Source organism: Pollicipes pollicipes, unplaced genomic scaffold (assembly GCF_011947565.3).
Source record: "Pollicipes pollicipes isolate AB1234 unplaced genomic scaffold, Ppol_2.1 Scaffold_7261;HRSCAF=8764_pilon_pilon_pilon, whole genome shotgun sequence".
Lineage (NCBI taxonomy): Eukaryota > Metazoa > Arthropoda > Thecostraca > Pollicipedomorpha > Pollicipedidae > Pollicipes > Pollicipes pollicipes.
In genome coordinates, this window is record NW_023597054.1 from 36,585,904 (window position 1) to 36,598,760 (window position 12,857).

Consider the following 12,857-nt stretch of genomic DNA (forward strand, 5'->3'; position numbering starts at 1 on the left):
GCCAGTCGTCACCGGGGTGTCGCCGTCCTCGTGACCCCATGTCGGCCCACACCCGCAGCACCCTGTCCGCCGGCCCATCTTCGACGCCCGGATCATGCAACCCCACACCTCCGCCGGCGGTAGACGGTCAGAGGGCGCCCGCGTCATACAGGCGGCGTCCAATAAACCGGGTCACTCAGTCGGAAGGAATGGACGCAGCGAGGCGAGGTGGTCCCGCCGCGCCTGAGCCTGGACCAGGCGCCCTCCCCCGCCGCCCGCCGCAGTTATCAGAGCACAGGTGGGACCAGCCGGCACCGCCGGCCCAGCCCGGCTCAGAAGGCTCACCACAGCCGCCTGAAGCTCGGCTGTTTGCCACCCCGGCTCGCCGAGAGAGACACGGCTCGCATGGAAATTGTGTCTTATGGAGCGTGGTTGAGACTCGAGAATGGACATGCTCAAAGGTTTTGGGTTGTATGTGATGGTCAGTGATATTGAATTCCGGAAGAAGCTGCCTGACTTACCAGTGAATCAGTGAACCGCCCGCTCTGCAACAAAGTGAACACACATTATCAGGAAATCTTTCCTGAGCGCTGCTCGTTCCATTTACCCTTCCCTCCTTGCATTTTTTCTGCGCTGAATGTCAACGCACGTCTTTCATGTATAGCACGGAGTGATTGCCAGTGGCGGAGACTGTTTCGCAGCCCATTCTCGGTCACTCCCATCGGTGGTGCAGCGCCCGCCTGCGTGTCGGAGCGTGGCGAAGGTGGGATGACGGCCCCGGGTCGATGCGACCCAGCCTTTTACGAGATGATGCCGGCGTGTAATGGCCCGGGTGCGCCGGGCCGCGCCGGCAGGCCCCATACCGCGGAGCCAACAGAGCGGCGGCGGCCGGCCGGCTCACGTTGCTGCCCGGTCGCACGTCGTGTTTACACTCGGTCGCTGTGTCAATTAGTTCCCGGCTGGCGCCCGATGCATTGTTGAACAGGGGCGAGCAATTTGGAGATTACTTGCAGCCGAGCAAACAGGCCGATACTACCAATAGATTGTCGAGGCGATAGCATCAAAGACATTTGAACTGCCATGGATCAGCCGAACGACGTAGGGACATTGGTGCGTCGCACGCAATGTTGCCATGCATGGATCGTGTTAAACTACCACTACATTGATAAACACAGGCAGTCATCAAAGCATCACAGGTAATGTTTGCAAGACATCGATACGAGTCGATTTAGTAGCACATCACTGCAAAGCTAAATTACCTGGAATTAATTGCTTGCAAGGTTTGGTCGCCTGCTATTGGGGGAGTGCCGCATGTGTCGGACGTCGTGAAAGGCTTCATAACATTGGCTGACTGATTGCAACAGTTCAGGCACTGATTACTTATTACAGGTAAGCATGAGAAATGCTCGATGACATCTGGAACCAACGCCGATGGAGTCGTTTTGCGGCCACCCCGGTATAAAAGAACCCGCCCTAAGGGCTTTAACTAGCGCTGGGGCAGCCATCCATGATTTGACTGCCATTTGGTGAACGCAAGAGCTATCACATAATTAACACACTCTTACGCGGGACCTCGCGCTGCTTTTTAGTCAACTTACCGATTATTCCGCTCACTAAATTACTTCAATGAAAAACGGAGCTTCCAAGTAGCAGACTCCACCTGACGCCACAGATAAGGTCACCTGACCTGATAAGGTCTGGGCGCACCTGACCGGAGCTGGCTACGAGCAGACGCAGCTCGCCACCGTGTGGTGACCTGACCACAGCGGCGGGCCGCCGCAGCGTCCCACAGGGTGTCCACTCGGCCGCGAGGCTGCAGCCCCGCAAGCGTGACTCGAGCTCACTCGGAGCGACCGGCGGCCGTTTTACGGAGGCGGCGCGCCGGCCGGCGGCTGGCAGACCCGTGTCCAGGCGTGAAGGGCACCGACCCATTTTCGAGCTGGGGCGGCATTCCGGCCGCGCCGGGCGCCGGTTAGTGAGGGGGAGGGGGGGGGGGGGGGCAGTAGCGACGAAAGCTGCCACGTGCAGCCTGAACCCGTATTGACTTTGTGCCTCGGTGAGTAATTGTCTTTGTACATGTCATAGTGGAGCGCCAATGGCCTGAGCTGCCGCCGCGTTCGATCGGCCGGCTGTAGCCCGGGCCATAGCCGTGCCTGCCGTGGCCTCAGGCGGTCACCCTGGCCTGCAGCCGTGCCTGCCGTGGCCTCAGGCGGTCACCCTGTCCCGCAGTCGTGCCTGCCCTGGTTTCAGGTTATAGCCGAGGCGAATGCTTACAGCAGGTGACTGAGCTGTCTGCATAGCCTCGCCGCTGGGAACGGTAATGAGATGTAATGTGTTGGATTACAGGAAGGGCTAGTTTACTGGGGACATTAAGCTAGTGTGTAATAGGAGACAACATGAGCGTCATGGTATACGTATACGTGTATATACATATACGTATACGTGTACCACTGCTCATTAAAAAGCATGCACCAAGATGGTTAATCCATTCGGAAAGCATTCCCAATCGGGTGAATGTAGTTGAGCTATAAGAAAGCTAAAACGGGGAAAACAGTTTGCAACATACCGTGCTCTCGTGAATCTGAACGTCTTAGAGGCACTGGGAAAATATATAATAAGGAATTGGAAACTACAAGCATGTAGGCTCACCCAGTCTTGTATGGTACGTTAATGTCAATATAAAATCACATTTACATTTCATTGAGGAAGAAAAATCAACTCGCTATCACTATCCATTACATCACGGACACATTGCCTGATACAATATACATTTACACGACAATGGTAAGAGAACCTAAAGCCAACATTAGACGCTGTCTTCGACCCATCGCAATCCGCAGCAATCGAACTATGAATGGCAAAAAAGTATCACAATCGCACCAACCTGCATGATTAATTGCTGTTAGAGGTGGTTTAACACCGTAGGAAATCTCACGCAAAGGTGGCCTCAAACCGTAGCGAACGCAGCATTGGTAATCCTCACCGTTTTCTACTGATGTAACCTTTTGGCAGGAACTGCTGCCAAGAAGCAGAACAATTAAAGCAAATTCCTGTGTGATATCGCTTGGAAGCCTATTTTCATTCGCAGCTTTGCCTGTCTGATCTCGTTACCGGGGAACAACAATGTGTCATGGTAAAGAACAAGTTGGAAAATAAAGCAGCTAGGTGGAACATTGCTGGGAGAAAACAAGGAGATGCTGATCGCAAAATACCTTCCCAGGTGAAAAGCATGTCGCGATGGACAGAATTCCTGCCTTGTATTTTGCTTGGATCATACTGAATCGCCGATTGAGTATGGCTGGCTTGATTGGTTATCTTTTTGACGGATTGGTCTGGCAGCCCTGAATTAGCTTATAGCCCGATGCCTAGCATTTTTAAACTTTCACACACCTAAAAACCCAATCCAAGCAGTTTGAAATCGCGACTTTCTAAACCGCTGGGTTTAGGAACGCCGTTTAGCATTGGCTCAGGGAAGGAAGAGAACAGCGCCACAGTGTGGGAAAGGGCACCAGACGAAGTGCCACTTAGCCGGGGGGGGGGGGGGGAGGAGGGCATCTGCTCGCGTGCGAATCAGCCATCAGGTCTGGCCAAATGGCGCCTTTTAGCCAGCGGCGGCACCCGAGTCGCCGCCCGCGAGCTGGCAGCACCGGCCGCGCTCCGACCGGCGGCACAGTGTGGGCACGGGACCGCAGTGCGGAGGACGCCGGCGGCCGGCCGCTCCCCCGTCCAGCGCGGCCGTGGCGTCGCCCCGACCGGCCTGAGTGCGTTGTGCTGTAGAGGCCGACGGAGCGGTGCCGCCGCCGCGCGCCGCGCGGCGGCTGGCCGCCGTCCGGGCTGGACTCACGCTCATGCCCAATGGAGGAGCTTATCGGACCGTCCTATAGGCGTGATTCGAGCACAATCGCTGTGATTGCACCAGACTGGTTGCCTGCATTGCGGCGACCGGGCATCAGTGACTAGACGGCATTTGATTACGGACCAGCCCGGGCTCTGGGTGAATGCGGCCTGCCCAGAACGTCCCATGCCACCTGGTCACTGGCTGGCGTCGGGGTCTGGGGTGAATGTTGGAGGAAATTAGGGCCGTGTATTCTGATGAAAGACAAAGTACGCGGCATGAGAAATAAATTGACTGAAAAAATACATTACAATTAACAACGATGTCAAGCAGGATTGGTTTTCACCCGAATGGGAATGTAATGTGCAAACTAATTGCAGCCTGTGTTAGCTTCATAGGCGTCAAGCCGAGGACTTAATTGTGACCAGATCCGTGCACCAGGAGGTCCCTGACAGGACCCTGCTCAATCCTGGATGCTCCGTGAATCAGGAGGTCCCTTGACGGGACCGAACCCAGTCCAGGATGCTCCGCACATCAGATGGTTCCTGACTGGACCCAGCCCGTCAGAATACTTCATTGCATCAGGAGGTCCCTGACTGGACCCAGCCCAATGCCGGATACTTGATGGATCGGGAGGGTCCCCGGCCTGGATCCGGTTCGGACCCGGTCCGGACCCGGTCCAATCTAAGGCCATTTACCCGTCCCGGGTCTCGTCCGGACTTCTGCATTAGTCAGCGGCGATGACACGCTCCGTTAATATTGCACACTGCTTGGCCGCGACTGCCGTCCATTCCGGCGACACGACCAGGTCGACAAAGCAGACGAACAACTCGCTCGGCCGTCTGCCGTTAGACGTGCTTTGTCGAGGCAGAATAAGTGATCTTGGCTAAGCGCACCAGGTAGTGCGGTGAAGGAGGCAACGTCGGCCAAGCGCAGCAAGCAGCCCAGTAACGGGCGAAGGAGGCAATGTCGGCCAAGCGCAGCAAGCAGCCCAGTAACGGGCGAAGGGGGCAATGTCGGCCAAGCGCAGCAAGAGCCCAAGTAACGGCGAAGGGGGCAATGTCGGCCAAGCGCAGCAAGCAGCCGCAGTGACGGGCGAAGGAAGGCAACGTCGGCCCAAACGCAGGCAAGCAGCCCAGTAACGGGCGAAGGGGCGGCAATGTCGGCCAAGCGCAAGCAAGCAGCCCAAGTAACGACGGAAGGGGGGGCAATGTCGGCCAAGCGCAGCAAGCAGCCCGGTAACGGGCGATGCGTGGCGCTAGCGAAGCCCGTCGCTAGCCGCGACGCCGTCGCTAGCCTCTCACGGAAGGGGCATAACAGTCTGTTTGACGAGCGTGGCGGTGTGGTTTGCGAAACTTCTTTCGTGTCAGAGTTATTTGTGAAACGTGTTTACTCTAGACGCAGCGTAAATATTGATGACGACGGTCATCAGTCTGTCACGCGCACGCGATGGCTGTTGCCGTGCAGGTAAACTGTGGCATTAGTGAGCTATATATTGCAGTGCCCCTGTGGCATCACTGACCGATATCCAAAACAATGCGTGAACCATGCAGCTATACGGTTGGAGTGGTCACTCGTGTTACGCATATTGGTCGTGGATTGTATCACATCCTTTTTTGGATGGTCCCCTAATGTCGTTCGTAGTTTTCGCTAAGGATTTTAAATCTACTTTGATGCTTGTAAAAGCGCTATTTAACACATCACTGCTACTCTTTGCATCTAAATCCTCCTTGAAATTGTAAATTCGTTTACAGTTGGCTGCCTGAATCGATGACAATGGATTACAATTCTCAGACTTACTTTTATACAGGACTGATGAGGAACAAATCGGGTCTAATTTTAACGTCTTAAAGAAACTGGAATACCATTTTGGGAATGAAGGCTATAGATGGAGGAAGTCGTGAGATCCGCTTCTGTTTCTTATATATTTGTGCTCATTAGCAGTTCATTTTTCCGTTGCCACTCGTCTGCCAAATGTTGTCAAGTACTTGGCAAAAATGGATCATTATGGGTTTTGCGTACTAGCTCTCATTCGTCCCACGCAAAACGCACAATGTTGCAAACGAATTACAGCGCCGGGGGGTGAACGGCTGATAAAAACAAAGGCATGTAACGACCATGGAAAGATGCGACGAAGTTCTGAACAATGGGCATGCTCCTTTTTCGTCTCGGGCCCAATTCCTTAAATGTCGGGTTGATAATCAATCTCAGCCTAAGTGCGTGGCAGTTAGGAGGCACTGTCCGTTCGAAAACTTTAAACGACCTCGTGGCAGCCTCGAAAGGCCGGAATGATCCACTGACCTCCGTTCGGTTGGGCAGTTTGGTTTTCAATAAATGACATCATAAATCTAATGGAATGACCCCTTTAGTGTCACGGTCATTCGCAGTGCAATCATCATCATCCTGGAATCGTGGCCATATACAGATTGTTTGTACAATCCGCGGTGCGACACTACTCGCCAAGGGTGACTAAAGTGCACCTTTTTGTCGCCCCGCCTACTTCCCACAGGCAAAATTGTCGCCGGCAGCGTAACGTGATATTTTGACCTCAAGTGGCATTGAAGTTCGTAGCCGGAAGGGCAATCAAGGTCGGCTCGAGTCATCGCATCACCAAAACCTCACTCACTCACCGTCACATCTTTCAATATCATGCAAACGCGGCCGGAAAGTTAATTTATACAGTATCGTTCGACTGTGGTGTCAGGATGCTTGCCACCGCCAGGAATACAGGAGCAACGGCCACAGACTATGAGAGACCAAAACAAAAACAAAGCAAAAAAACAGTCGGCTTCCACCCTTAGGACTAGCCGCGCTTTAGTGTGAAGCCTTGATTCACAGCTAGATCCTTCCCTTGAATGCGAAAAGCAATGGCGCGGGATCCTCGACGGCCGGAACTTCTGGTACGTGCGGAATAGGAACCAGAATCAGAATACATGGAGGATTTGAACCGGTGACAACTGGCACTGGTGTATGAGGTCTAATATTTGAGTCCAACAAGTTTCCTTAGTACAAAATCAGTTTCGTTTGGTTTTGATTGAGTTTCATGAATATTCGACTTAAGTGGAATGAGTTGTGGTGCTTACTTCCATGAATTACTTGTCCAAGAAACCATTTCAAAGCCTCATAACTTTGTCTAACATTACGCTGTCGCATCATCTTCAGACGTTTTCGTAAAATTGTCTTCGTTGACCGGCCACGGGTCTGATTTTACACTGTCGGAGGTCGGCCATCTCATGAAGCATATCTTGTCATACAGTCAGATTGGCTGTTCAGTTACCCACAACTACAGAAAAATTGGCGTTGTTACGCCGCACCGTTAGGAAGTCATTTTTAGTCAAACCTTGGCGGGGGTCAAGCTCCCCCCCCCAAACATCCACCCAAGCGCGTTTTAAGCATAGTACTTGCAGTGGCCTGAAACCGCCATCCCCCTTGAGCAATCTCAATGAGATAACCAGCTGCAGGCATTTTAATGAAATTAAACGGCAAGCATTTTTAATTGTTTTGCTTTTTGTGTTGCAGTTTATTTAGCTAATTAAATTTCGGGTAATTTTAGATAAAATTCTGATAAATGGTTGGATGAATCAAATAACCACTTGCGATATATCAACGCCACACCGCCGAAAAATTATACGGAAGGCCACCGTTGTTAGTTTAATTACTTCAAAACTGAAACGAAATTGGCCTTAGATGTGGTTATAACTCTATTAATACACACTTCAATAAAAAGAAAGTGCCTTCAACGTGAGAAAAGCTGTCTTTAATGTTTTGAGCCAAAGTACACCAGCTATGCCCAGACCACAGCACGCTTCCTGTTCCCCGGCAATTCAGCGGGCTGGTCGCAGCAGCCTCTCCCCTCCCCTAGTTGTTGCGGGGGGGGGAGCCGTTGGCCGGATGTTCCCAGGACGGCGAGCGGCGCTGGGTGCTCCCAGGCCGGCGAGCCGGCGCCGGGTTGCTCCCAGGTCGGCGAGCCAGTTCCGGGTGCTCCCAGGCCGGCGAGCCGGCGCCGGGTGCTCCCAGGTCGGCGAGCCAGTGCTGGGTGCTCCCAGTTCGGCGAGCCGGCGCCGGGTGCTCCCAGGCCGGCGAGCCGGCGCCGGGTGCTCCAGGTCGGCGAGCCCAGTGCTGGGTGCTCCCAGGTCGGCGAGCCGGCGCCGGGTGCTCCCAGGTCGGCGAGCCGCGGTGCTGGGTGCTCCCAGGTCGGCGAGCCGGCGCCGGGTGCTCCCAGGCCGGCGAGCCGGCGCCGGGTGCTCCCAGGTCGGCGAGCCGGCGCCGGGTGCTCCCAGGTCGGCGAGCCGGTGCTGAGTGCTCCCCAGGTCGGCGAGCCGGGGCCGCCCCTCGTCGTGGCGAGTCGCCGCCGGCCGCCGCCGGCCCGTATCCCTTGTATCAACACGCGCCCGCGGGCAGCGGGCAGCGGGCGCCGTGTTTGCACCCAGCTGACGCCTCCCGGGCAGGTCAAACAGGCCGTCGGTCAGGCGGCGCACGAGACAACGGTTGCCCCCTGGCGGCGTCGGCCAATATCACGGCCCCAGACGACGGAGGACATGGCGGGACGACGGCCAACCCGGGGGACGAAGGGGAGGGGAGGGGGAGGGGGCGACCTCGGAGACGTCGCCGGCCGAGGCGCCCTGGGGGCCGGCGTTACGGAGATGAAGACTTCGGAGCGGTCACCGTGGAGGAAGTACGGCGTCCGAAGTGGCCCGGCGATGTGCGACGAGGAGTTCCACCGATGTCAGAAAGGTTGGAATATGGGCAGGGACGCTGGTGTCCAGTAGCTGTTACCCGCGCCCCGCGTCGACAGACTGCTATTATATTCCAACCCAGAGCTCGTTTTTGTTTGTAACGATAAAACACCCGAAATCGAACGGGGTTTGAAGCTGTTCGATTGTCTCCATCGATAGAGTTTACTCCATGCTTTCCCTGGATGATCTGAGGGTGGTTTGTGTTCGCCAGCAGGCGATGTGCTGCTCGCAGCGTCATCGATCTTCTCCAGCGCAGCATTGCCGTCCCATGGGATGGAGCGGACGCTTTTGTCATAAATGGTTTCGAGAATGTTCATATTCTCTAATAGACGGTGGCAGTCGTTTAGGTCAGAGCGTGGGCGCTTCCAGCTAGGGTCGCCTGAACACACGAGGACGCAGTCAGTGTTTCTGAGAAAGCTTAAACTTACTGAAAATGGTTAGCTGTGAATCCCAACGAAACGTGAGGTGGGAGCGATATGGCTATGAGATTCCGAAGGCTGGGGTTTGCGGCTTCAGTGTCCACTACATCTAACAATATTACGAATCACTGCAGATCATGTATCTAATATACTTAAATAACCGGCATGCTATTGCTTCTCACAGGAGCAGTATCAGTATCAGTGCATTGGAAACCATCCGCATGGTGCCTTTTACGTTTTCAGATCATGATCTTCAGTCAGGTAACATACAAGTGCAGTATCAAGAGCAACTCACTTAAAGTATACAATAAAATCATACGAGCAATGGTCAAAGAGCTAAAACAGACCTATCTATCCGCTGTGGGCCGGATCACATCAGTGGCCAGTGGTCAATGGTCAAAATCATATCGCGTATTGAGGGTGCGCTCAGTGTTGTGGCATCACGGGCGTTCCATGGCAGGCGGTTACACGCAGATGTTCCCCGATGAGAAAGCGCCCCCCCCCCCCCCCGTGTGGCGGTCAAAGCAAAGTTGATTATTTTTTATTGTGTGTACTTAACTCTTGGTCGCCCGACCCCACATGCACAGACAGCACGTGCTATGGGGAACACGTACGCCTGGACGATGATTTTGGGAGGATCTGAAGTGAGGTAATGGCGGAAGTTGTTTAAAGAGACGAGGATGTCATTAATTTTTTTCTTTTCACGACAGCACATTTCCAGCACGACGTAGCACTAGTCAAAGTATTATAGCCAGCAAAATATACAGTCTTCCATTGGAGTATGCTATGAAAAATGTTTGTGTTAGTGTTTACATCTGGTGCAAATGTTTGGAAATATTCATGTGCATGAAACGAGACAAATAAAATACAATCGCGGTGCGATTTCAGTGCGATGCATCAGTCTGATTTATCCGTGCCTAAGCCGTAGTTTTATGCGTGATTATCCCATCAGGGAAGATTAATGAGTAGATATTTCTGGCTAATTATCCTTGGACGAGATTAGCTAGCTTTCTGGAAACAATTCAGGAGGATAGCAAACTATTAAAGCTATCCAGGGTGGGTCGTTTTCGCTCTCGACAAACATTTAAGACCACACGGCGCCACCTTGAGGGTTTACTTTCACTCCTCATTATCGCAGGATGTAATTGCAGGCTGAAAGAATGAAACAATTATTTATATGTTGATCGTTTAGACGTCCTCTGCCATGTGATGGATGACATCACGAATCATGCCATACGCCTCAAGACCTCCGAACATTTTGAATGATTTCGATGCACCATAGAACCTTTGATAATAGTTGCATGTTGTTTTAGTTGCACTAGACATATATATATATATATATATATATATATATATATATATATATGTATATACTATATACCATACTATATCTCTCTAGATATATATCTATATCATTGTGTATGTACCACCAAGTGTTGGTACTCATGGTGTCTACCCCAATAAGTACTGACATCCTCCTTTGACCCGAATTTTAAGTAGTGTAGAGGGCTTGTTCGTTTTCCATCATGAAAACATAATAGCCTTAGGTTTTTGTCAGATCAAGATCATTATATTTTGTAGTTTGTTGAAATGGAACGAAACGCACATAAAATTCCGTGTGCCGCGTACGCCTTTCTTCACCGTCCGCTTGGATAGGTTTCTGCTATGAAGATAAAATGATTGGCTTTCAAATGCCACAAGTGATCACAACATGCTTGCGAAAAAAGCATTGTTTACGGGTCCTCTTAAAGTCGTGCAAATCGTATACCACTGAAGTTTTACTCAATCAACTCCTTATGCGGCAGATCTCTTGCTTGCAGGCAGATAACATTATAACTCACAACACACCTTACGCCACCACCACAGAGGGCAGGCTGGGAACGATCTACGGCGTGAGCAAGCCTCTGCCATAAGCTTAGGCGCACGTACAAGGTCCGTCTCAGGCTCCAGGTCTTCATGGTTAAAAGATTACTTAAGGCGCTAATTTATTTTGTGCAGGCTACGGGAGATCTCTGCGGTATCATTTCACGGGAAATAGGACGGAACCGGTTCCCGAAGCGCCGTCCGCCATTGTGTTGCTTTATCGATTACAGCTAAATGAGATCTGGTATCAATCTTTGTCCAAGTTTGCACGACACGTGTTCGTATCGATGCGTAGACATCGGTTAGCATCGATCACTGGAAACTTGTTGGTCGTCTGGGGGCGCATTATGATGGGACCTGGATATTGCTAGGGAAAATGTATCATGATACGTGGCTCGCTAAAGAATAAACTCGGCATACATTCCGCTACAAAAGTTTGCAAGCGGGCGCGGTCCTGTTCAAGGCCATGTAACACATTTGAAGATATTCCAGCAAGCATCAGATGCGACGAAATAAACTCACTTATAACTATTGGTATGCTTTCAGGTGGAAAAGACTACTCTAGACAGTATGATTTCTCTAACTGGTAAATATGCTCCGTAATGCGTCATTATTTGATTGCGTCATTTTGCCTCGCACAACATTGATTGAGAGCCAATGGGCGGCCGCTATATTTCAACATTGTGTTCACGAACGCCGGACATGAACGACAGGACAATTATATCATTTTTGGCCTTGATCGTCGCCTGGCCAATGAAATGTCAGGATTTGAATCACGTTATTATGACGTCATGGGTACATGAGTGACCTTGAAATAGTCTACACGAAATAGTCTGTACATCTTCGCAGCCGTATAGCTCAAAAGCTTAAGATGTTTAGGTCTTAAGAAGAGTTGGGTTATGAACGGAACCAAATGATCTTCAAGATATTCCAGTCCAAAACTCCATATAAATGTGGAACTATCCTTTTAAATGTACCGAGCCAAGTCTTTTGCTCTTGCTCAACGCAGAAAAGTTAAACTCCGCGGATACTATAACTTTTTAAGTGTTAAAGAATTCAATTATTATAACCCACATGTAATGAAATACGCACCGGGCACCGAGTAACTTACTTTCCATGGTCTCGTGATGACCCAACCCCGGTTATCATCGTCTAGAACTCTGCGTGATCCTGGTGGTCTCCAACCTCGCCATCAGCACTATCATTGTCATATCAGTCCCACCCGCGTCATTGGTCCCGATCCTCACCACCGGCCGTTACCTTCGAAATTGGTCCACATCTTCACCACTGGTCCCCACCCTCGCCACCAGTCCTCATTCTCACCATCTGTCCCACTCTCACCATCGGTCCACATCCTTTCCGTGTCATTATAGCGCCAAAACAAAAAGCTATAAAAAATCTACAAAGACATTCATCTCTGCAGTGCTCTTTTTGCCATGGGTGACATCAAGTGGTCCTATTTTTTATTCCAGGTACACATACGTAACCTTATCATAATACAGGGATGGAACGAAGCTAATGGAAGTAATATCTAGAACAGCATTGCACATAGCCAAAAGGCACCACAACAACCTTTGCAATTGCGTAGACAGCAAGGCCTATACGGCCTTAGACCGGTAGGTAACTGAATGGTGGCTGATTGCGCTTTCCTGCGTCCAGTAACGAGGCTTAGCTATAGGCTTAGTATAACTATAAAAGTCTTCATGCCGGACTTATAATTGCAATAGTCCCAATGCATTCAGTGCTGACATATACAGAATACCGACCAGTCTCGGCATCTTCATGCCGCATGACAAGTAAAAGATCGACGCAGAAAGCAAGCAGAGTGTTTGGTAAAAAACGAGTGAGCCATAAATGAGTGTGCGCCTTGCCCATGACCAACTGACGATCTATTCAAACGTGACGAGCAAAGACGAGCTCGTCCCTTGGGTATGCATCCGTGCTCCTCAAACAGCTGACGACATAGACGAAGCCAGGCCAAACTTTGCCGACCACCGTGCGTCGAAAACGTCTTCAATGCGTTTA